The 24,830-nt window shown below is 39.8% G+C and overlaps 1 pseudogene; it reads right to left on the reverse strand.

Moving 5' to 3' along the window:
* Window positions 1–15,613: 15,613 nt before the first annotated feature.
* On the reverse strand, window positions 15,614–23,289 carry LOC126630140 (uncharacterized protein C24H6.02c-like; annotated as a pseudogene).
* Between the last annotated feature and the right edge of the window lie 1,541 nt (window positions 23,290–24,830).

Genomic DNA, 24,830 nt, shown 5'->3' on the forward strand with positions numbered 1-24,830 from the left:
GGAGCATTTTTGGGCATGGAATGGATAGCATATGCTTGGAGCAAAAGGAGTGGACGAAATTGAAGACTTGAAGATGTTAGGATTCCTAATTAAAGAAGGATTCCTAATTGAAGAATGATTCCTACTCAAACAAGGATTCCTACTTGAAGTAGGAAAGTTAAGCCAAGGTTTCCTATTTTGGTTGGACCTTTCCTAATCCTAAAAGTCCCTAAGTTCCAGCTACAAAGGAGTTTCCAAAACACATTAGGATACTTAATTACATGTTCTAGAAGCCTTAGACATGCCCAAAAGTCCATGCCGCACCACCCTAGGCTTTCTCTTTTCCTTGCCGTACAAGGGATCCTCTCCCTTCCTATTTTCTGATTTTAATTCACATTCCCCTTTAGTTCTAGGCATTGCCGCACCTTTCTCTCCTTTCTTACCTATTTTCTGACCCAAAATTGCATTCCCTTTTGTTTCAATTCTTGCTGCACAAGGGGAGAGGATTCTTACCTATTTTATGCCTCAAAACACATTTCTAAATCTATCCTACATTCTTTTCCGAATTTCCTTTCCTATTCTCTTTAAATTCCTGCACCTTACTTGCCTATTTTTGATTGATTTCTGATTCCAAATTTAATAAATTCGTAGCCCTTCCTTCCTATATAAATAAAAACCCCTTTCTGACCATTCTAATCACTCCACCCTTCACCATAACCAACCTATATCCATCCACCACCACAAATCACCACAAAAACCTTCACTCATCCCTTGTGCCGCAGCAAAGAAGAAGGAAAGAGACCCTTGGACGTGCTTGCCATTCAAGTTGGATTGCTGGAGCGTTTTTAGGTGTTTTCATTCTTTGTTTTCAATGTCTAAATTTATGTATCTTTGTTTTGCGTTTATGAGGAACTAAGCCTTTTTGGCTAGGGGCTATTCAATACCATGATTATGCTTGCAAGATGAATTGATTACTTCCAATTGTTATTTCATAAGTTATGAATTCAATTTGCTTAACCGTTTGATTGATAACTTATTCTTGTATGTTTATTAAAAGTGCACACTTAGTTTTCATGCAGGGATTTGAAGCTAAAATATAAGGGAGTTTCACCTAATAGTTACAAACTTATATTTGCAAGTAGAGGAGGTTGCTTATAAACGATCGTGTTAAGTGAATTCTTGGAAAAAGTTTCATGCTTTTCATAGTTACAATTGCCTTGTCAATGCTTATAGTTTTCATGAAACTTAATGATCTTTGATTGTACCTTTATTGTGCTTTTCACGTAGGGGACTTTTAGAGAATGTTTTGAGTTGTTGTATGTGTTTTCCCATCCAATTCAATAACTTAAGGAAAACTTGAAGGTTAAAAGAGTGCTGTCACAGTTAACCTAGGGCATTGAGATTCATGGTTTATTGAAAGAAGCAATTGGAAATCAATTTGAATGCAAGTATGTCATGTGAAGAACCCTCTAGTTAACCCATAACCCATCAATTCACCTAAATTTGTCTAAGAATCTGTTTAAATTGTTCTTGCTTTGTTTTCCTTATTTTCGTCCAAAGCCAAAATCCCCTTTACTTTATTGAGTCATATTAGTTAGAACTTGTTTTAGATGTGTTTTTAAGTGTTTTGAGTCAAGATATAATCAATTTTCGTCCAAAACTTGTGTTAGTAGCAGAAACTGCCTTAGTGTTGTTTATAGGCAGTTTTGAGTCATTTTAGCCTATTTTGAGTCTTATGACTTTGTTTTGAGTCTTGTGAGTCTAGTCTAGTGTTTTAAACTTTGTTTTTATATTTGAGTCAGTTTAGAGTGTTTAGCAATCCCTCATAATCCCCGGTTTAAGAACGATCCCTACTTATCCATACTACAATTGTCAACAAGAGGGTTAATTTGTGTGTTAAGTTAATTTTCGCATTCTACTCGTTTGGTGAAGTAATCAATTGCCATGATCATCATGCCTTTGCCCTTAGTAACCGGTGGTATTGGCTTTACCAAGCCGATTACCCACTGTATGAATGGCCAAGAACTCGTCTACGAGTGTTGTTGGTGTGAAAATTAACTTAACACAGAAATTAAGCCTCTTGTTGTCAAATTGTAGTATAAATGCAAGTAGGGATCGTTCTAAATCGGGGATTAGGAGGGCTTGCTAAAACCTCTAAACTAACTTAAAAACATATAAACAAAGTTAAAAACACTAAACTAGGCTCAAAGAACTTAAAACAAACTCAAAGGACTCAAAACAAGCTAAAAACGCTACAATCTGCCTAAAAACACAAATTGGGCAGATTTGGACTCTAACACACTTTTGGGACACCTAAAAACACAAATCAAAATAGATTTTGACTAATAAAACACTTTAAAGTAAAGGGGATTTTGGTTTTGACAAATTTGAAAACAAAACAAGTAAATTAAAGAACTAAGGAAATCTGCACGAATTTGAGTAAATTGAATGGATGGAAGGCTAGCTAGGACGTTCTTCTCCACACATGACATACTTGCACATAAACCAATTTTCAGTTGTTCTTTCGATCAATCATGAAACTCAACACCCCAGGTTAATTAAGTCCGCTTAAATTAACCTTCAAGTTCTTCTTAAGTTATTGAATTGGATGGGAAAGCGCATACAACAATTCAAGCATGCTTCAAAAGTTCTTTACGAGATACAATCAAAGATCATTAAGCATTATGAAAACTATAAGTATTGACGAGGCATTCGTTACTATGATAAGCATGAAACTCCTGCCAAGAATTTATTTAACGCGATCGTTTATAAGCGACCTCCACTACTTGTGAATATAAGTTTGTAACTATTAGGTGAAACTCCCTTATACTCTAGCATCATATTCATGCATGCAAACTAAGTGTGCACTCTTAATAAACATACACGAATAAGTTATCAATCAAGCAGTTAAACAAATTGAATTCACAACTTATGAAATCACAACTGAAGGTAATCAAATCATATTGCAAGCATGAACATGGTTTCGAATTCCCCCTAGCTAAAGGGGGGTTTAGTTCCTCATACTCACAAAGCAAAGATAAACAAATTTAGACATTGAAAACAAAAGAATGAAAACACCTAAAAACGCTCCAACAATCCAACTTGAATGGCAAGCACGTCTAAGGGTCCTCCTTCTTCTCTTTGTTGCGGCACAAGGTGTGGTTTGATGGATGAGTGGTAAATTATGGTGGTGGATGGATATAGGTGAGTTATGGTGAAAGGTGGATGGGTGGATTGTGTTCTCCCGGCCAAGGAATGAAAGTGTAAGTGTATGGAGTTGTGAGATTTGAATGTAGTGTCTTTTGATGGATCTTTTCTCCTCTGCCCTGTTATGGCGAAGGGTGGATGTATTTATAGGCTAGGGAGAGGACCACCATCTAATTAAGGTGGTAGTGGTGTATGTTGTGGTAATGAGTGGATGTAATGGGTGTAGTGGGTGAGTGTTTGGTAATGAGTGGATGTAATGGGTGTAGTGGATGGATGTTTGGTAATGAGTGGATGTAATGGGTGTAGTGGATGAGTGTTTGGTAATGAGTGGATGTAATGGGTGGATGTTTGGTAATGAGTGGATTTAATGGGTGTAGTGGATGGATGTTTGGTAATAAGTGGATGTAATGGGTGTAGTGGGTGAGTGTTTGGTAATGAGTGGATGTAATGGATGTAGTGGGTGGATGTTTGGTAATGAGTGGATGTAATGGGTGTAGTGGATGGATGTTTGGTAATGAGTGAATGTAATGGGTGTAGTGGGTGGATGTTTGGTAATGAGTGGATGTAATGGATGTAGTGGATGGATGTTTGGTAATGAGTGGATGTAATGGGTCTAGTGGATGGATGTTTGGAGTTGTAGGTCAACACACTTGCACACACACATGCTGATTTTTAGCCTTCAAATCTTCAAAAACGTCCATCCTCATGTCTCCATGCTTGCATTATCCAATATTGGCCCAAAATTGCTCCAAAATGCTCCAAATAGCACTTTGTTGCTAACTTTGTTATTTGAACCTACAAACACACGAAAATAGCTTAAAAGAAATAATTGACTAAGAAATAACAACGTAAATGCACAAGAACAAGCTAACTAAGTCGCATAAATATGCTCCTATCAAATTCCTCCACACTTAGCTTTTGTTAGTCCTCGAGCAAAACAAAACAAACGAAACAAACAAAACATAACCTAGACCTTCCAACATTTGCCTCAGGGATTTTCAATGAAACATGACATGCCAAAGATCACCACTTACATATATTTAAGCATTCCTTACCCTCGAGCATACTTAATCATAGTCACCATTCACTAGCTCACATTTAATCAATTAAAATAGCATTTTGAAATAGTAACATGCCTTAGATAATTTCCTCAATTCCTTACTAGATACACTCTTATTTTCACACAAGAATTTCTGACTACACTCCCTATACTAGGTATATGTGAGAAGATTGAAGTAAACATAAAAACTAGTACTCACATATGTTTTTCAACAAAGAAGCAATTTCTGGAATTATTAATTCATGTATATATATGATCTCATGAATGGAATGCTACTACTTAGATGCGAGAACCAGTGACACCATATGCTTATATCAATTTCAAACTCCACAAATTGAAACACACAACACTCAAGATTGAAGTCAAGGGTTGTAACAGGGCTTGGGGGTAATGGCTAACAAAGAAAGGATAAGAATAACAAACATTCATAAAGCGATAGCAAGCAAAGTAATGGAATCGACACTTGGAATTTACTTTAGAATGCAAAAATCAACTTTTAAACACAAAGGGAAGATTCATGCAGCACTTAGGGTCGAATTCAATGCTTTGGACCCTTTCTTCAACAAACAACACTTTAGAGCTCTTTCTCATAAATTTTCAACTCTTTTCACAACTTTTCTTCTTTTCATTCTATTTTCCACCAATTTTTCTTTTTCTTTTCCTTTTATACCCGTGCCTTATAAAGGACTTTAGCACACACAAACACAAGAATCACTTCCCCCACACTTGTTTTTCTGCAAGAGTTCAACAAAAGGAATTCCTTCTAAATTGTACTTTACTATGCTTCAAGAACAAGGGTATGGATGGTCCTAAAACTAGGCTAGGTAAGGATAGTGTGGGTTAACAAAGAACATAGGCTTAACAAGGCTCAACGGGGTTAAACTTAAACAAATAATGAAATAGGGGCACGGCAATTTGGCTTTGGTGGTCACTACACAACTTCATCTTGAATATGTGTTATACAAATCATAGCATGCTTTGAATGAAATAGGCATGAGTTCTTGCATTTGGAACTAAATGATGAAACGCCTTCTAAGTAGCAACCAAGCAAAGAATAATGAGATCATGCAATGACTTTAGAAAACAATGATGCACATATTATTAACTCTCCGAATAAACGTTTAGGCTCAAGTCTCACAAGGTTGTAGCGTTCATTTGAGTTTCTTCCTTCAAGCATGTTACAAAAACTGATTTTTCTTTTATGATTGCATGTGAATTCATAAATTATAACCACAACCAAGCATACACCAAAGAGTAAATCAATTTTCATCCATGTTTATAACTCTCTTTAAAAATCATGTAATTAAAAACCAAATCCTCATCATTGTGTTGGAAGGTACCCTAAGACACAAATAAACACACAAAAACAACTCTTTTTGGGTTTTTCAAAACAAATTTTTTTTTTCAAATTTTTATGAGATTTTCGGATTTTTATGTCAAAACACACTAAAACACTCCTAAATAGCTTAAAAACACTTAAAAACAGCAAGGAACAACACTAGAAGTAGTGGGTGATAAACTCCTACGAATTTCATGCAAAACAACTTGGTTACCCCACCCACACTTAAATCAAACATTATCTTCAATGTTTCAAGCATAAACTCACACAAAAACAAGCAAACAAACAAACAATGAATAAACATGACAAGTATGGTAAAGTAAAAACCAGACAGAGTAGAGTTTAAGAACGCAAATCTAGTTTTGGAGAGAGATGATCTTGGCGACTTTCCATAGCTTTGATCTCGAACTGGTTTGGAATTCTGAGCGAGGAATATGAGAGTTCCTTGGTTTCAAATCAGACTCCTTCTGCTGGGTTGATTTGATTGTGCAGTCTGCATTCTTCTCTGCTTATTTCTTCTGCACGGTAGGCAGGCAAGAGGTAGAGGTGTTGGTCTGTTTCTTTCTTCAATCTTTCCAAGTGCCCACCTCTTGCTTTCTTTCTCCTTATCCCTAGCTGAGGATGAATTGGCAAATTGTCTCCACATGTTTTGAGGTATCATTTTCACTTCCCTTATCTGTTCCCCAGGCAGATGTGGTAGACGAAGTGGAAGCATAAGATGATGAAGATGAGTACTCGAGAGCAAGGCTAGGTAACAATCAGGAAGGGGTTCCAGGCAGTCGGTTCCAGATCAGAAGATTGATACTAAGTGCTGGCTGATTGCTCTCTTTCTCCTTGTCCCAAAACAACGACAAGGAGAATGACAGGGAGAAAGCATGATATGAGATACTCTTGCTTTCAACCTTCATGATATGAAATACTTTTGCTTTGGATGAGTTGTTTGCAGAGGTACCCCAAGGAATAAGGAACATTAAGTGATTCAGAAGGGTTTGTTGGAAAGTCATTCTCGGAGAAGAAGAAGGGTTATGTATGTCTGCCTTGCAATGGAGGGTGAAGGGTGACATTTATAGGAATTAATAACCGGTACTATTCTTTCACTCTTGTCAGCAACCGTTGGATGATTTAATAGTAAACTTCACGTGCTTTCTACTTCACAAGAGATGTTCGACAGATTGCCCGTAATTTCCGCAAGGCTGAGTGTGCATGTGACAGGCGCTGACACGTCTGGAAAAGCAAATGCCTCTCCGATATCTGGAATTGGCGCTTCGACAAACTGCCCGTGATTTCTGCAAAGCTGACTCTGCATGTGACAGATGCTGACATGTCTGGAAAAACAGATGCCTCTCCGATATCTGAGCTTGCCTCTTCGATCTCTGAAATCCCGTCAAGTGCAGAGGTTGCATGTGACAAGTGCGGACAAATCTGGAAAAGAAGATTGGCCGTGGTTTCTGAGCAAGCTCAGCTTTTAAGAAAGCTAGCGCCTCTTCGATTTTTAAGTTGGCCTCTTCGATTTCTGAGCTCGCCTCTTCAATCTTTGAAATCCCGTCGAGTGCTGATTTTTATAGAGGTACGCAGGACGTTCAAAGCACACTTGAATTTCTGCCTGTAGAAACTCCCTTCTTGCACTTCTACGATCTTGACTTGTCCGACCTCTTCTTTCTTTAACACCTCTGAAAATGTCTGGCCCCTCCGACCGTCGTTTTGAATTGAACCTTGGTGAAGAGGCAGTCCCGCCTTCTTCAGACAACATATGGCGCTCATCCTTTATATCCCCTACTGGTCCCCTTACCGTTAGGGATTCGGTGATGAAGAATGATATGATAGCTGCGGTGGTGGCTAGGAACCTTGTCACTCCTAAAGATAACAGACTACTTGCCAAACGGTCTGATGAGTTAGCTGTTAAGGATTCTCTGGCTCTCAATGTGCAGTGTGCAGGTTCTGTGTCTCATATGGCCCAACGCCTACTTGCTCGAACCTGTTAAGTTGAATTATTGGCGGCTGAAGTGATGAGTCTTAAACATGAGATTAGAGGGCTCAAGCATGAGAATAAATAGTTGCACAGGCTCACACATAACTATGCTACAAACATGAAGAGGAAGATTGACCAGATGCAGGAATCTGATGGTCAGATTTTACTTGATCATCAGAGGTTTGTGGGTTTGTTCCAACAGCATTTGCCTTCGTCTTCTGGAGCTGTACCGCGTAATGAAGCTCTAAATGATCAACCTCCGATGCTTCCTCCTTCTGGGGCTCCGCCTACTGCTGAGGCTTCGCCGACTACTGAGACTTCTCCTAAGCAGCCTTTGTGAAGGCTCCCTCTTGTAGCTTTTTTCTGCTTAATGTTCGTTTTTTTTTTATGAAAATGAATGTAAAAATACCTTGCATAACTGTCAGTGTTTTAAAAATAAACCCACATAAAAAACAATTAAACAAGCAACAAATAAAAATGACAATCATGGCAAAATAAAACTACAGAAAAGGGAAGGTTTTTAGAAATGCAAAACTGATTGTGGAGCGATTAAAAAAATTCCTTATTTGAATACATGGGTTGCCTCCCAAGAAGCGCTTGCTTTAACGTCTTCCAGCCGGACGAAACTTCCTTCTAAACTTGGATAGGGCCCATAGCATGGAATTGATCCTTGAATGGGCGGTGGTACTTGACATGATCCGGCAATGGTTTAAATTCTAGTGTAGGTGCCTGAATCATCAAAATCAGCAAGTTAGTATATAATAAAATTGAAGTTGGAGAAGATGGCTTACTTGCTTGCTCCAACACAAATTCAATTATGAACACCACATCTTTGAAGGTTGCAGGGATATGGGACTTGGCCAGATTTGGTGTTTTGAGAGTTATGACTTGTCCCGTGTCATAAAATCCAACTTCTTTGGGAATTTTTGTCTCAAATGTATCTTCTTTGATGAATTCTAGACATTCCCCATCTACTTCTTGCTCTTGATTCTTTGGAAAGGTTTCGAAGATGCCTTTCTCACCCGCTTCTTCCTTGGATTGCATAATCCTACAAGGAATAAAGAAATTTGGTGAAACGGGGTCAGGACAAATTGAATTTAGGCTTACCTTGGTTGTAGTGGACGGCATAGAGGGCATATGGGGCTACGGCAAGGGTGGTTCTTCCCTTGTCGTGGCCTTGTTATTCTCCTATTCTTCGAGCAGCAGTTGTTTATCCATGTTTTGGCTTGGTTTGGATGTCTTGGGTTCACCTCCAACCTCCATAGCACTTCCCAAAGTGATAGCATCATGGATTTCAAAATCTTCCTTCAAATTTTCAATAGTTGAGTTAGAGAGTTCACTTTGCTCTTGAATTTGTGCCATGAACTCCATAATCTACCCAATTTGTTTTTCCAATTCACCCGTCTTCTTGGCTTGATTTTGCATCTCTTTGTTTCCATTTTGTACTTCCTGGTTCAAAGAGGTGAGTAACTTATTAAACATATCATTATCCAAAGACTTACCTGAATTGAATTGGGTAGATTGTTGTGGTGGCTGCATAGGTCTTGAATAGAACTCCTCTTCTTGCTGCCAATACCCATCTTATTGGAATTGTTGAGGTTATCCCCACATGTAATCTGAATAATCTCTCCAATCCGAATTGTAAGCATTGGAAAACATGTTGTCCCATGATTGGCTATAGCTTTGATAACCCCAAGCATCTTCATTCGCAGTGAATTGAAAACATTGATGAGTTGGATATCCTTGCCCATAGGACACACCACATGTAGGGACACTTTGCATTGTGGTCCTTTCGGCATATTGTGACAATTGAGAAGTAAGTTTCGCCAATTGAGCTTGAATGGTAGCAAAATCCATGTCTTACTTCTCTAGTACTTGAAATCAAGGAAACAAAACTAAATAAAAAATCATAAGTAAAAATAAAAGACACAAATAGAAACAAAGTCAGTAACTAAAACAAAAGACATGAAAAAGAAACAACGAGGGATTAGCAAAGTTGCTAATCCCCAGCAACGGCGCCAAAAATTTGATGCGATGAATTAACTTAACACACAAATTAAACCCTCTTGTTGTCCAATTGTAGTATAAATACAAGTAGGGATCGTTCTAAACCGGGGATTAGGAGGGCTTGCTAAAACCTCTAAACTGACTTAAAAACATATAAACAAAGTTAAAAACACTAAACTAGACTTAAAGAACTTAAAACAAACTCAAAGGACTCAAAACAAGCTAAAAACGCTCAAATCTGCCTAAAAACACAAACTGGGCAGATTTGGACTCTAACACACTTTTGGGACACCTAAAAACACAAATCAAAATAGATTTTGACTAATAAAACACTTTAAAGTAAAGCGGATTTTGGTTTTGACGAATTTGAAAACAAAACAAGTAAATTAAAGAACTAATGAAATCTGCACAAATTTGAGTAAATTGAATGGATGGAAGGCTAGCTAGGACGTTCTTCTCCACACATGACATACTTGCACATAAACCAATTTTCAGTTGTTCTTTCGATCAATCATGAAACTCAACACCCCAGGTTAATTAAGTCCGCTTAAATTAACCTTCAAGTTCTCCTTAAGTTATTGAATTGGATGGGAAAACGCATACAACAATTCAAGCATGCTTCAAAAGTTCTTTACGAGATACAATCAAAGATCATTAAGCATTATGAAAACTATAAGTATTGACGAGGCATTCGTTACTATGATGAGCATGAAACTCCTGCCAAGAATTTATTTAATGCAATCGTTTATAAGCGACCTTCACTACTTGTGAATATAAGTTTGTAAGTATTAGGTGAAACTCCATTATACTCTAGCATCATATTCATGCATGCAAACTAAGTGTGCACTCTTAATAAACATACACGAATAAGTTATCAATCAAGCAGTTAAACAAATTGAATTCACAACTTATGAAATCACAACTGAAGGTAATCAAATCATATTGCAAGCATGAACATGGTTTCAAATTCCCCCCTAGCTAAGGGGGGGGTTTAGTTCCTCATACTCACAAAGCAAAGATAAACAAATTTAGACATTGAAAACAAAAGAATGAAAACACCTAAAAACGCTCCAACAATCCAACTTGAATGGCAAGCACGTCCAAAGGTCCTCCTTCTTCTCTTTGTTGCGGCACAAGGTGTGGTTTGATGGATAAGTGGTAAATTATGGTGGTGGATGGATATAGGTGAGTTATGGTGAAGGGTGGATGGGTGGATTGTGTTCTCCCAGCCAAGGAATGAAAGTGTAAGTGTATGGAGTTGTGAGATGTGAATGTAGTGTCTTTTGATGGATCTTTTCTCCTCCCCCCTGTTATGGTGAAGGGTGGATGGATTTATAGGCTAGGGAGAGGACCACCATCTAATTAAGGTGGTAGTGGTGTATGTTGTGGTAATGAGTGGATGTAATGGGTATAGTGGGTGAGTGTTTAGTAATGAGTGGATGTAATGGGTGTAGTGGATGGATGTTTAGTAATGAGTGGATGTAATGGGTGTAGTGGATGAGTGTTTGGTAATGAGTGGATGTAATGGGTGTAGTGGGTGGATGTTTGGTAATGAGTGGATGTTTGGTAATAAGTGGATGTAATGGGTGTAGTGGATGGATGTTTGGTAATAAGTGGATGTAATGGGTGTAGTGGGTGAGTGTTTGGTAATGAGTGGATGTAATGGGTGTAGTGGGTGGATGTTTGGTAATGAGTGGATGTAATGGGTGTAGTGGATGAATGTTTGGTAATGAGTGGATGTAATAGGTGTAGTGGGTGGATGTTTAGTAATGAGTGGATGTAATGGGTGTAGTGGATGGATGTTTGGTAATGAGTGGATGTAATGGGTGTAGTGAATGGATGTTTGGAGTTGTAGGTCAACACACTTGCACACACACATGCTGATTTCTAGCCTTCAAATCTTCAAAAATGTCCATCCTCATGTCTCCATGCTTGCACTATCCAATCTTGGCCCAAAAAATGCTCCAAAATGCTCCAAATAGCACTTTGTTGCTAACTTTGTTATTTGAACCTACAAACACACGAAAATAGCTTAAAATACATAATTGACTAAGAAATAACAACATAAATGCACAAGAACAAGCTAACTAAGTCGCATAAATATGCTCCTATCAGTTGTTCACTGGCAGGTAGTGCTGGTACTGGCTTGTAGCGTTGGCAGTGGTCGCACTTTTGTACTAACTCTTTAGCATTTTGGTGCATGGTAGGTCAGTAGTAGCCTGCGTTAAGAGCCCTTTGCGCTAAGGATTGACCTTCGTAGTGATTTCCAGTAACGCCTTCGTGGATTGAGCTTAGAACCTTTGGGTCATCGAGAGGTGCTAGGCAACGAAGACGTGGTCTAATGTAGGATCTTCAGGCGAGAATGCCGTTCCATATGTAGTAGCGTGCTGTATTTATTTGAAGCTTTCGAGTTGCAACAATTGTCACCAAAGTAAGCTTTTGAATTTCTGGTAGTTGGTTTCCTTATCGATGAGAGCTTTTAAACTGTGGAATACAGGTAGTTGGGCCCCCAACTCTTCTCGTATAAAGGTAGAGCTTATTGCTACTTCAGATGCGGCTGCTCATCTAGTCAGACCTTGAATCTACTTCAAAGTAGTGAAGGAAGTCATATTCAAAATCTCTCAGATTTGTCTTGAATGGGCATCGGCTAACTTCGTCCCAAAGCACATGCTTCTCTTCTATAGCAAAAGAGTTTGCCAGAGTTAGATTTTTTTTCATGATCAATTATCTTTGCCTTTTTTTAGAGTCTTTTTTTGGAAGGTTGCTCTAACTATCGAGTCGTTGCATCCAACTATCTTTGCCATCTTTGCTTTGAACCTCTTCACATAGTCGCGAAGCGACTCTTTTAGGTTCTTCTTAATGTTGAACAAGTGGTATGACTTTTTCTTGATTGAGCTATAAGATGGATATTCTTTGGTGAAAACCAAAGAAAATTTGTTAAAACTCTGGATAGATTGTGGCGGCAGAATGTAGAACCAATCTTGCATCTCGCCTTGTAGAGTGGTGGCGAATATCTTGCACATGAGATTGTCGTTGTTTTGATAGAGGATCATTGTGCTTCGATAGTGTTTCAAGTGTTTTTCCAGGTCTCCATCTCTTTTGAATGATGAAATATGGCATGCTAAACTTGCGTAAAGGCTTGCCTGCTCAATCTCGTTCGTTAAGGGTGACCTGTTTATGTTGGTCATGTCCCGTCATAGTGTCTTGTTGGTGACCTCATTACGTTGGAAATTGTTCAATCGCTCAGTTAAAAGCCTCTCTACTTCTTCTTGAATTTACCTTTGTTGGGGTAACGGAGCTATTGGCTACCCTCAATCGTGACCTACTGGTCTAGGCTGCTCTTCTACGTGCTTGGCTCGTCTATGCCCAGGCTGTGACGTATGTGGTTTGTTCCTAGCAGGCAAGGGAATTCTTTGTAGGCAGCTGGTTGAACTTAAGCTAGACTGAGTGACTGCTTCTCTCCGTCCTTTGTGCTGTCTACTTCGATGTAAGGTGAATGATGCTTCTTGCGGGCCTAGCTGCGAATGAACACTTTGCATGGAATGTTGCTTATGTTAACTATCAAAATATGGCCCCAACTGTGAATGTATGCTCGTCCGTGGGCCTAGTCGAGAGTGCACGCTCCTTCGCTTTCTAAGATGGGAGTAAACATTATCTCGGGCCTAATCGAGAGTGTACATTGCCCAAACGCTCAGTTCGTAGCTGTTTGCTAGGACGCTGCTAGAGAGCTTCTTCGTCTGCCATTGTCCTACTTTGGGACACCTCATTTGGGGCACCTTACATCTCGGTGCGCTACAAGAAATGATTCACCAAGGTCATCTGTTGTGCGACTTGTTAAGATAAGTGTTGTTCTCTATTTGGGTTGGAAGAGTTTGGAAGGAATGCGTCTCTTTGAACAGTGGAAGTGTGGTAGACTCCAGGCGTAAGATTTAAGTTGGGAAATGTCAAATCCGAGGAGAAATGTGGTGAGAATGCCCTTGGTTCAATCGTAGGCCGAGAAATTTGAAGTTGGGACGATTGAACTAATCTTGGACTGATTTGGGCTACTTAGAAGGCCACCAGGCTGGCCGCTGGAGCAGGTTGGGCCATGGGAGTGGGCTGCTCGGAGTGTGGCGCACGTGAGTGTAAAGCTAGGGCTCGGATTGGCAACACATTGGGTTTGCGTCGGGCTTAAGTGGCTAAGGCCGTCTAGCCTTGGGCTTGGGCTCGTGTGGGCTTGAATGGCACGATTTGGGCCATGGTTGTGGCGCTGTGGGACTTGCTGAAGGGTGGCTGCCATGGTGGTTGCCATGGTGGTGCCCCATGGGGGTGGTGCCGCTCCACTCATCATTGTGTTAAGCCTCGTAGGTCGTCGCGGTCCTAATCCTTGAACATTGGAATTTTCGTTAGTCGAGGTTTCAGAATCTCTTGCCATTGTCCTTTTCTTTTATGTTTTATCGAAGAATTTTTAAAAATAAAAATTCTAAGAATAAGAACGTACAAAAAACCTACAAATGAACAAGAAAACAAAAAACCTTAGATGCGAGAGTCTTCTATGAGTGGGTGACTCAACTCTCAATGAAAGCACCAATTTGTGGATACAAATTTCTTCCTCCTTGTTCTTGGACAAAATTGCACCTACAAAACAAACAACACCTTAGGTTAAGGTAAGAGCCTCACGCAACTACGATGAATAGGGGGTTTCGTCCAATATTTTTTCATTGGAAGCTTGTCTTATATACATTAAAATCAAGGGAAATGGTAAACATACACCTTATTTTTCCTCTTACACATCTTTCTAAGTATTAGCTATCAAGTTGGATAAATAAAGCCAGGAAGATAACAAAATTAGACAAAAATGTGTAAAATAAGAAAAGAAAAAGGTGTATGGTTATCGTTTCCTAAAACTAAATAAGTGTACATTTTTGTTTACATTCAAATTATGTACTCAAAAGTCTGAAGGTAGGAAAGTACTTGTTTTTCATTGATACAACGACATATTCACACAAGGGACGAGAAAATAAATTGGTATTAAGCTCGTTGTTCATGAGATTTAAACCTAAAACTCATTATTTACAAGGGGATTCACTATAAACTGAAATACTAAGTGATGAAAGCTACTAGTTTTTATATATTAACACACTACTATTCCCTCCTTACGTACTATATTATGGATGCAAATTTCCAACATCTTCTGCTTTGACGAAAATGCATCTGCAAAATAATAATACCTAAGATTAAGGCCAAAAGCCTTACACGCCCACGATGAATTGGGGGGGTTTGGCTAAAGAATCTCGTATGCTAGAGTTAGAATTCTGAAAAAGAATGTGGTTAGGAGTTTGTGGGTGGTAAATGGCTTAGATTTTTAGTAGGATAATAAGGCTATTTATAGGGGAGTGGCCGACCTTATTTAATAAATAGTGGGTGGCCATATATGGTGTAATTGGAGAATAATTGAAAGATATTATGTGAAATAATATCTTGCAATTAACATAGTAATTAATCCTAAATTAAATAGAAAGTTTTGGGAGTTACCTTTTGAATAAAGATTTGATGAGGAGTGATGAGAGAGATTTAAATAAATACCATTTTGATCACTTTTGATTTTTCCTTGATTGAACCGTTATTGTTTATTGCATAAGCATGAGAATGTTGATGTGCCATAAGGGTAGTTTTGTCATTTTAACCCAAAAATCAACGTGTTACCTCTATAATTTTCTTGATTATTTTTTTGGGAAATTTTATTTAAACCCAACTAACCTATTTCTACACCCAACTTACTCTTTGCACCCATTTGATTTTTAACTAAACTATTAATATCTCTTTAAACCCAAATTTAATTCCTAATATACCCCATAAACCTAATTCAATTATAACAGCACCAATCAAAATCGAATTATACATATATGGGTTGCTTTTCTTGTATTTGATCAAAAAACACCACCACCAAATCAAAATAAAATTAAAATAATACTACATAAGGGTTAACGCCGAACACAGAAGCATATTCGTCTAAAAGAAAACTCTAATCTACATGCCATGAAGCTTCTAAAACTATTCAAATTGCTTGAGTTCAACCATGAGGTTTTATTCCGGCTATGTCTTCGAGAGTCAGATTCAACGTATCAGCAGAACCTTTCTTCACCTCTTCCCCATGGTCAGCCAGAAATTGCTCAATGTTGGATGGTTTCCAAAATACCCGAGATGATCAGCAATCAGGTGGAGATTGTTACACCCGCCACAGCAAGCTACCACCACACCTTTCTTGTATGATTCTCTACTGCATGTCTTCATAGATCTTGTTTCACAGACAGTGCAGGTAAAAAGCATGGCCAGGTCATGCCTTGGGGATATTTTCTGCTGAGAAGGATAAATATTATGTGCCTACAAGAAACTAAGTGGTTGGTCTTAAGGCAAATGATCTAGAAAACTCAGGGTTTAAGCTTTGGTATTCGGGCACAAATAGAACGAGAAACGGTGTTGGCATCATTGTGGACAAGACCTTGACACAAGATGTTGTAGATGTCAAGAGGGTAGGAGATAGAATCATGGCAATCAAGATTGTAATAGGACAAGAACTCATCAATGTGATTAGTGCGTACGCACCTCAAGTAGGGTTGGATACGAGTTCGAAGGAGAAATTTTGGGAAGACCTTGGAGATTTGGTGCAAGGAATTGCTCAGACGGAGAAGTTATTTATAGGAGGAGATTTAAATGGACACGTGGGCAGGGAGACAGGCAACTATGGAGGTTTTCATGGTGGCCATGGTTTTGGGGAGAGAAATGAGGATGGGGAAGCTATCTTGGATTTTGCAATGGTATATGATCTCTTCTTAGCCAACATCTTCTTTAAGAAGAGAGAAGAACATGTGATCACTTACAAGAGTGGGTCGTCAAAAACACAAATAGATTTTCTTCTAATGAGGAAAGGGGATCGTATAACTTGTAAGGATTGCAAAGTTATACCGGGGGAGAGCTTGGCTAATCAACATCGCTTGTTGGTGATGGATGTACATATCAAAAGAGTGAGAAAAAAGAACAAGACTTGGAAGTGCCCAAGGACTAGATGGTGGAATCTAAAAGGAGAAAAACAAGTCATTTTCAAAGAGCAAGTAATCACCCAGTGTGTGTGGGATAGAGAGGGGGAAGCTAGCCAAAGGTGGGATTCCATGGCTAGCTGTATCCGAAAAGTAGCAAAAGAGGTATTAGGAGAGTCCAAGGGCTTTGCTCCACACCAAAAGGAATCTTGGTGGTGGAATGAGGAGGTACAAACAAAGGTGAAGGCTAAGAAGGAATGTTGTAAAGCCTTATACAAGGATAGGACCGATGAAAATGGTGAAAGGTATAGAAGAGCAAAGCAAGAGGCGAAGAAAGTTGTGAGAGAAGCTAAGTTAGCGGCTTATGACGATATGTATAAGCGACTAGATACCAAAGAAGGAGAGTTGGATATCTATAAACTAGCTAGAGCAAGGGAAAAGAAGACAATGGACCTAAACCAAGTGAGGTGCATCAAGGATGAGGATGGAAAGGTTCTTGCTACAGAGAACGCGGTCAAAGACAGATGGAGAGGTTATTTTCATAATCTTTTCAATGAAGGACATGAAAGGAGTACTCCTTTAGGGGAGTTGAGTAACTCAGAAGAGTGTAGAAACTACTCCTTTTATCGTCGAATCAGGAAGGAAGAAGTGGTTGTAGCTTTGAAGAAGATGAAGCATAGAAAAGCAGTGGGCCCAGACAATATACCGATTGAAGTGTGGAAAGCCTTGGGAGAGACAGGTATAGCATGGCTCACTGACCTTTTCAATAGGATTTTGAAAACAAAGAAGATGCCAAACGAGTGGCGAAAGAGCACCTTGGTGCCTATTTACAAGAATAAGGGCGACGTACAAAATTGCATGAACTATAGGGGTATTAAGCTAATGAGTCATACAATGAAGCTCTGGGAGAGAGTCATTAAGCATAGATTGAGGCAAAAGACACGGGTTTTGGACAACCAATTCGGGTTCATGCCAGGGTGCTCAACCATGGAGGCAATCTATCTCTTACGAAGATTGATGGAAAGATATAGAGATGGGAAAAAGGATTTACACATGGTCTTTATAGATTTGGAAAAAGCGTATGATAGGGTCCCAAGAGACATTCTTTGGAGGATTTTAGAGAAGAAAGGAGTACGAGTAGCATATATCCAAGCTATAAAGGATATGTATGAAGGAGCAAAGACTGCCGTAAGAACTCATGAAGGACAAACCGAAAGCTTCCCCATAACTGTACGGTTACATCAAGGCTTATCCTTAAGTCCTTACCTTTTTGCATTGGTAAGGGATGAGTTAACATGACATATTCAAGAAGGGGTAAATGCAAAGCTTAACCTTTGGAGAGAAGTGTTGGAATCTAAAGGTCTTCACCTAAGCCGATCAAAGACAGAATATATGGAGTGCAAGTTCAGTGCAAATGGAGGCCAAAATGAGTTAGGGGTGAGGATTGGAGATCAGGAAATACCAAAGAGTCACCGTTTTCGCTACCTAGGATCTATCTTGCAAAAGAACGGAGAATTAGATGGAGATCTCAACCATAGAATACAAGCTGGATGGATGAAGTGGAAGAGTGCATCCGGCGTGTTGTGTGATCGTCGTATGCCACTGAAGCTTAAGGGAAAATTTTATAGGACGGCAATAAGGCCGGCGATGCTGTATGGCACAGAATGTTGGGCGGTGAAGCATCAACACGTACACAAAATGGGTGTAGCGGAGATGAGGATGCTTCGTTGGATGTGTGGGCACACGAGAAAGGATAAGATTAGGAATGAGGATATCCGAGGTAAAGTAGGAGTAGCCGAAATTGAAGGAAAACTGAGAGAAAATCGATTACGGTGGTTTGGACATGTGCAAAGAAGGCCTACTGACGCTCCAGTTAGAAGATGCGACTACGGGACAGAGGTTCAGGGCCGAAGGGGTAGAGGAAGACCTAGGAAAACTTTGGAAGAGACTCTAAGAAAAGACTTAGAGTACTTGGATCTAACGGAGGACATGACACAGGATCGAGCACAATGGCGTTCTAAGATTCATATAGCCGACCCGACTCAGTGACTTGGATTTTTCAAGTCTCCAATCGAGAAGTTTTCCCCACTCGGGAAATTAAGGGAACACTACCTCAACCTACATGCTCTACTCACAAAGCTTCAACATACAAGCTTCAACAAAAGAAAAATTCAAAGAACTTAGTGAAGAAGGCTTTGGTGTATTTAACACAATACGTGGAAATGAAACAAAGCTTATTTATTGATATCTCTAAGAAGTTACAAATATGTACATATACACGAGTCAAAATAAACAAACAAGAGGGGGCCTTCACAAAGGTTACTTAGGAGAAGTCTCAGCAGTCGGCAGAGCCCCAGAAAGAGAAGGTACCGGAGGGGGATCATTCGGAGCCTCAGTACTGGACAGCACCCTAGAAGGAGGAGGCATCGGAGGTTGATCATTTGGAGCTTCATTACGCGGTACAGCCCCAGAAGACGAAGGCAATAAATGCCTTTGGAACAAACCCACAAACCTCTGATGATTATGTAAAATCTGACCATCAGATTCCTTCATCTGGTCAAGCTTCCTCTTCATGTTTGTAGCATAGTCATGTGCGAGCCGGTGTAACTGTTTATTCTCATGCTTGAGCCCTCTAATCTCCTGTTTGAGACTCATCACTTCAGCCGCCAATGATTCAACTTGGCGGGTTCGAGCAAATAGGCGTTGGGCCATATTAGACACAGAACCTGCACACTGAACACTGAGAGCCAGAGAATCCTTAACAGCCAACTCATCAGACCGTTTGGAAAGTAGTCTGTTATCTTTGGGAGTGAGAAGGTTCCTGGCCACCACCGCAGCGGTCATATCATTCTTCATCATGGAATCCCCAACGGTAAGAGGACCAGTAGGGGATATGAAGGATGGGCGCCATATGTTGTCTGGAGAAGGCGTGGCTGCCTCTTCAACAAGGTTTAAGTCAAAACGACGGTCGGAGGGGCCAGACATTTTCAAAGGTGTTGAAGAGAAAAGAGGTCGGACAAATTAAGATCTTAGAAATGCAAGAAGGGAGCTTCTACTGGTGGAGATTCAAGTGTGCTTTGGAACTTAATACCAGCCTCTATAAAAATCTGCACTCGATGGAGCTTCAGAAATCGAAGAGGCGCCTGCTCAAAAATCGAAAAGGCGTTTGCTTTCTCAAAAGTTGGGCTGCTCAGAGACCACGAGGGCCGATCTCAGGAATCGAAGAGGCGTTTACTTTCTCAAAAGCTGGGCTGCTCAAAGACCACGAAGGTCGATCGCAAAAATCGAAGAGGCGCTTGCTTTCTCAAAAGCTGGGCTGCTCAGAGACCACGAGGGCCGATCTCATAAATCGAAGAGGCGCCTACTTTTTCAGCCTTGTCAGCACCTGTCACATGCACACTCAACTTTGCAGAAATTACGGGCATTCTGTCGAAGATTTCTGGTGAAGTAGAAAGCACGTGAATGTTACTATTCAATCATCCACTTTCCACACACAACATCAGCTCACGGGTATCACAGATAACTTTGCCAAAAATCTCTGACAAAGTTTAGACACGTGAAGCTTGCAGCTCCCATTACATCGCTATGACCAAGAAGGGTAAAAGAATAGCAAAGAAACAGCACTAACAAAGTTTAGACACATAAATTTTGAAGGTCTAGCTACCATATTATTACCCACAAGGGTAAAGGAACATGACCATTGCTGGATAATTGGAAAGTCCCTGTGTGTCAACCTCTGTGCTCCGTGGAAAGGTAGACTAGCAAACAGGCCTAACCTTTACTCACATTCGAGAAAACACTCCCAACAAGATTGCTTGCTTCAAGATCGAAGAGGCACCGTCCTCCAAATCTCAAGAGCCAGACTCCCAACATGATTACTTTCTCAAAAAGCGACGAGACACCGCTCTCCGAATCTCGAGAGCCAGACTCCTAGCAGGATTGCTTTCTAAAAAATCGAAGAGGCACCGTTCTCTGAATCTCGAGAGACAGATCCTCGACAGGATTGCTTGTTCGAAAACCGAAGGGGCACCGCTTTCTCAACTTCGAGAGCTCCTTAGATAAAGCTTGTCTGTAATCCTCACATTGCTTTCTCAACTTCGAGAGCTAGATCTCCTTGGATAAAGCTTGTCTGTAATCTTCACACGTAACATCAGCTTTCCAGATACCACAGACCACTTTTTCAAAGTGCTCTGACAGAGTTAAAACACGTGAAGCTGGCAGCTCCCACTACCGTGCTATGACCAAGCAGGGTAAAAGAATAGTATTACTCATTCTTGTTAGGGAGACTCCTATATATGTCGACCTCCATCCTCAACGGACAGGCAGACCTGTAAAAATGCTCAACCCTTCCTCATATCTAAGAGGGCACTCCCAACGAAGCCTCTCGAAATACTCAGCTTTCTTTCCCCCCGAGAATACCTCTGCAAACAAGCTACACCAAAGCAAGAATATCTCATATCATCAGGGTTAAAAGCAAGAGTATCCCATATCATGCTTTTTCCCTATCTTTTCCTTTGGCCTTGTTCTTACCTGCAAGACAAGGAGAAAGAGAGCAATCAGTCAGCACTTGGAATCAAGCTTCCAATCTGGAACTGACTGCCTGGAACCCCATTGCTCTCGAGTACTCATCTTCAACATCTTATGCTTCCCGAGAAGATACCACATCTGCCTGAGGAACAAATAGGGCAAGTGAAAAGGATACAAGGAAGCATGTGGAGACAAGCGCAACAGAACACGTGCCGATACATCCACTACTTTGTCAACAGCAAAAGTATCCCATATCAGCAGGGTCGAACTTACTCTAGATTTGATGGACTTGTTTTGACCCTCAAATTCTTCAGTCGGCCTTATACTCTGGCGGAAACAAGAAAACCTTCCAGCCCAGTTCAAGAATAAGCATGTGGAAAGTTACTTCTTCAAAAGAAAAAGTATCTCATATCACATTTTCTCCTTTTCTTCTCTTTATCCTTCATGCTACCTGCAAGATAAGGAGAAGGATAACAATCAGCCGGAACTCGAAATCAAACTTCTGATCTGGGATTGATTGCTTGGAGCTCTGATTGCTTACCTTGTCTGTCATCTCTTTCAGCAGATCCCCTAGCTCGGCGACTTTGGGGACTCCTACTACATGGTTTGTATCGCGCTTGACCAAGCCTGAAACTACAAGTAAGCGTCAAGTGAAATTGATACATTACCTTGTGCATCTCCACCAGTTAAAGATACCACCCCTGGAGGGAGGAAGAGTACTTCCAAAGAAGATGTCACATCTACCTATGAGACAGATAAGGCAAGTGAAGACGATACCACACTTCGGTACTTAAAAGTTTCGTGATTACGAGATCATTCTTCCACAATATTTCCTAATGTCATTTGTACTAAATCATTCACTTGTACTCACTAAAGGAGAGCTTGAACCTATATACTGTGTAAACCCTTCACAATTAATGAGAACTCCTTTACTCCGTGGACGTTGCCAATCTGGGTGAACCACGTACATCTTGTGTTTGCTTCCTGTCCCTATCCATTTACATACTTATCCACACTAATGACCGGAGCAATCTAGCGAAGATCACAAACTTAATATTTAAGATGATATTCTTTGGTGTATGCTTTTCGCAAACGATATAGTGTTGATAGATGAAACGCAGGAAGAGGTAAACGCGAAGCTTAACCTTTGGAGAGAAGTGTTGGAATCTAAAGGCCTTCGCCTAAGTCGATCAAAGACAAAATATATAAAGTGCAAGTTCAGTGCAAACGGAGGCCAAAATGAGTTAGGGGTGAGGATCGGAGATCAGGAAATACCACAGAGCGACCGTTTTCGCTACCTAGGATCTATCTTGCAAAAGAACGGAGAATTTGATGGAGATCTCACCCATAGAATACAAGCTGGATGGATGAAGTGGAAGAGTGCATCCGGCGTGTTGTGTGACCGTCGTAGGCCACTGAAGCTCAAGGGAAAATTTTATAGAACGGCAATAAGGCCGGCAATGCTGTATGGCATAGAATGTTGGGCGGTGAAGCATCAACATGTTGGTGTAGTGGAGATGAGGATGCTTCGTTGGATGTGTGGGCACACGAGAAAGGATAAGATTAGGAATGAGGATATCCGAGGTAAAGTAGGAGTAGCCGAAATTGAAGGAAAGAGGAGAGAAAATTGGTTACGGTGGTTTGGACATGTGCAAAGAAGGTCTACTGACGCTCCGGTTCGAAGATGTGACCACAGGACAGAGGTTCAGGGCCGAAGGTGTAGAGGAAGACCTAGGAAAACTTTGGAAGAAACCCTAAGAAAAGACTTAGAGTACTTGGATCTAACGGAGGACATGACACAAAACCGAGCGCAATGGCGTTCTAGGATTCATATAGCCGACCCCACTTAGTGGGAAAAGGCTTTGTTGTTGTTGTTGTTGTTGTGGAAGAAGCAGAAAATTTGGTATCGGAACTGGTGATAGCGTTCGCATCATTATTCGGTTTTGAACTGCCATTTTCAAGATTTGTCAAATCCTCATTAACCAGATTAGTTGGATTTGTTTGCGCCTGAAGATCTCTTTTGTCAAATCCATATCTTCTGAGTATAGAACTTGCAGAAGGAACAAATTGATCTGCCGCCAACAATTTGTATGAACAAAAACAAGAAAAGTTAAACGGAATAGTATACAGTTTAAGCATGAAAATATTTATCTTTAAAAGAAATCCATGGAGAACGTATAAATGACAGGCTAAACCAACAAGTTCTTCAGCATAAAGGGAGAAACAAACGGAGGACTTCGATGGAAATAGATCAACAAATTCAACTTAGTATACAAAAACAAGAATAGTTTTCTGTGTCTAAATTGATGGATAGCATTATCAGATACTATGGGTGTCCATTTCTGTGTTTTGTGCGAACAAACAAGTAACGTGGATATGTTTGAACACCATCAATAAAAGAGTAAACAATAGCCATCTATGAAAAATTTCTGAGTTTCCTATATATTTTCCACCATCACATTTCTTTTTCTTTTCTTGATTAGCAATCTTCCGCAAAAGAAATGGAATGAACGTAGGGTTTAATTATAGTGTTTGGGTTTATTGATAAATTTGAGATTTATTATTAATTTCATTTTGTACGTAATAGTAATTATGCAATAGGGTAAAATAGACAATTAACATTCAAAATTTTAAGTTGGGTGTAAAAAGAGGTTGCATGGGTTCAAATAAAATTTCCCTTATTTTTTACTTCACGTATATTACAAAGCATGTAAAGTGCTGCTGCAGTTGGTATATTCATGAAAACGCGTTGTTGCCATGAAACGATTTCCTCATTAGCTAGGGTTTTACGTACATATATCACATGATAGTTTAACACTGAATACCTCACTGACATACTCACATCACATGTACTTGGAAAAACTGAACGTTATGGTCCATAGTCCGACCCAAGTAATCGAAGCTTTTATTGGAAAAACCGAATGTTATGGATCCATGGTCGACCCAAGTAATCGAAGCTTTTATTTGACTATAGACGATACGGGCATAATTGAAGAAACCATTGCACCTAACATCTTTCTTCTCGATCATCTTTGACTTTCATCCTAGCTACTTCATTGTTTTGAAATTTTATGGTGTTGTCCGTGGATCAAGGAACCTCCCTAGCTAGTAAACTCTTTTGAGTGATGAAATTCCAATATCAACTATGATTGATCACGAAATTCATCACAGGGTTATGATTATCAGTTTGTTTATCACGGGGTCGACTTAGAAATAGAGTTTCATTCTAGGGATCATGTAAAAAATCGGGCCAAGAGAACACGTATGATGTGTTAATTTATGTATAACTATGTTCTAAGTTGTAAGAATCACAAATCCAGGGCAAACAAGAAAAAAATGTCGCATATTATGTTTTGAGTTAGATATTTGACACCTCCTTAAAATCGATCTATTATATGAGGAGCGAGTAATTTTGTTGATATAGAATCTCCTCCTCCTTAAGAATTTCTATTTGCAGAGGGTTTTTTCTCCAATCATAAGCGCTCAATAATTATTCAGTAACAAGATAATATCTCTGGCATGCTATCAGGAGGAGAGGTATTTGCCTTTTAAAGCTTGTAGCCAACAAAATTTCGGTAAATAAATCTTCACTAACACATTAAAGTTTTGACGTGTCATGGCATACATGGGACGCGCCATGTGTCACACAATTATACACATGACATGTGACTCAACAAATTGGAAGAAATACCCTTGGAGGATTAAACAAGTTTTTCTTCTCATTTT

This window comes from Malus sylvestris, chromosome 7 (genome assembly GCF_916048215.2).
Source record: "Malus sylvestris chromosome 7, drMalSylv7.2, whole genome shotgun sequence".
NCBI classification, from domain to species: domain Eukaryota; kingdom Viridiplantae; phylum Streptophyta; class Magnoliopsida; order Rosales; family Rosaceae; genus Malus; species Malus sylvestris.